General features: G+C 37.7%; 1 protein-coding gene across 3 annotated transcripts in view; it reads right to left on the bottom strand.

The window, feature by feature from the left end:
• LOC107631133 (shikimate kinase, chloroplastic) overlaps window positions 1-1326 on the bottom strand; it is a 6277-nt gene extending 4951 nt beyond the window's left edge. For all 3 annotated transcript variants that reach the window (XM_016334475.2, XM_016334476.2, XM_016334477.2), the window contains exon 1: window positions 592-1326. The gene's annotated coding sequence lies outside the window, so the exon portion shown is untranslated. The remainder of the gene's footprint in view (window positions 1-591) is intronic.

The raw sequence follows: 1724 nt of genomic DNA, 5'->3' as shown, positions 1-1724 counted from the left end.
TTTTTTTTAGTTTTTTATTTTTTATTTTCATCCAAACAAGATTTAACAACAAAAATTCAACATTAATAAAAATTTCATTATTTATTTTAATCAGTTCAAAAATAAAATATAACTTAGCAAAATTCAATAAATAAATTCAGTCTAATGGAACTCAATCATACAAATAAAAGTTCTATGCTTTTATATTGAATAAATAAAAACTCATGTTTTAACATAATTTTAACAAAAAAAAATAGCAATATTTTTAACAGAGAACAGATTGTTCACAATTTTAACAAAATTTTTAGCATAATTTAAACAAAAATTAACAAACTGTTCTAAAAATTAACAAGAATTATTAAGATTTTAACACAATTTTTTAACACAGCACAAGAAAAAGCAACAAAACAGAGTACAGTACAACAGTAGAGAACACAATTCAATGTGAGTAGCACTGGCAGAAGCAGATTCCTATACCAAAGAACAAAGAACCAAGAACTAAAAATTAAAAAAGAAATCTGAGTAGCACTAGGATAATCCTAAACCTTCGTTCTCACTACTGAACAGAGCATTAAAAAAAATGAAGAACAAGCCCTAGCAGTGAGCACTAACCTTCGATCTGAGAGCAGTCTAGGCACACAATGACGGAGAGCAGTTGAGCGCGACGGCGAGCAGACGAAGACCAGACGACGACCACTGTTATTCCTTCTTTTTCACTTCACCACTGAAGACTCACGAGTCACGAGCCAACTTCCAAGGGCGGATACCGAACAAACATATTGTTCAGAAGATGACGGAGGCGGCGGCGGCGGCGGAAGTTCAAGGTCGTGCTCCTCGGCGCAGCGAGGCAGAGTTCCGCAACTAGTGCTCTGTGATGCGGTTAGCAGAATGGATTGGGGGTGGAAAAAGAGCACTCTGCCAGATCGAACGAGAAGCAAGAGGGCAGAAATTCAATCCGCAAAGAAAGAGGGATTCAATGGTTTGGGCCGGAAGCGCGGCTGAGCAGACGAAGACGTCGGACGCCGAGCTGACCTCGAGGAAGAAGCTGCGATCGGTGAGAGCGAACAGGGTTGGAGACTTGGAGCACGAGGGAAGCTAGATGGACGGAGGGACGGACGGACGACGGCTTTGAGTGCGACGGACGGGTGCCACTGCTTTTTTTTTTTGGCTCAATTTGTTTCTGAATGAAAGAAAGGAAGGGAGAAAGGGGCTGGGGGAGAAGAAACGAAGTAATTAGGTTTCACGCTTTTTGGCACCTGTGAAGGCTTTTTTGACTTTTCATCGCCATAGGGAGTCAACAGTAGGATGATTTTTGACAACTCCGAACATGGTTGGTTGGTTTGCTCTTTGCCATCTACGTATAGCTTCTATGAATTCATATGTATCCCAATATTTTTTTTTAGGTTTTTATCAAAAATAAAAAAATTATGTAATTTGAATTATAATTTATTAATATATATTTTAATANAAAAATCACATTTTATTTTTTTTATTTTTTTTTAACAATTAAAAAAATTTATTCTGTGTTGAATAAAAAATAGAAGTGGCATTTCATATATAGTCACGTGGCATTAACACGTGCTTACCAACCACGAGCCCACGAGTTTGAGGGTTGGTGAGAGTGAGACTGCTGGTGGAGACCGCACGAGTAGGACTGGAGCCACTTTTGCACTTTATCAACCACGGATGGTTGGTAAATTAAAATATTAAATTGTGAATAACTTACAAAAAAACTTTTCTGCCAA

This window comes from Arachis ipaensis, chromosome B03 (genome assembly GCF_000816755.2).
Source record: "Arachis ipaensis cultivar K30076 chromosome B03, Araip1.1, whole genome shotgun sequence".
Lineage (NCBI taxonomy): Eukaryota > Viridiplantae > Streptophyta > Magnoliopsida > Fabales > Fabaceae > Arachis > Arachis ipaensis.
Note: the sequence above shows the minus strand (reverse complement) of the source record. Positions and strands in the feature narration are given on the sequence as shown.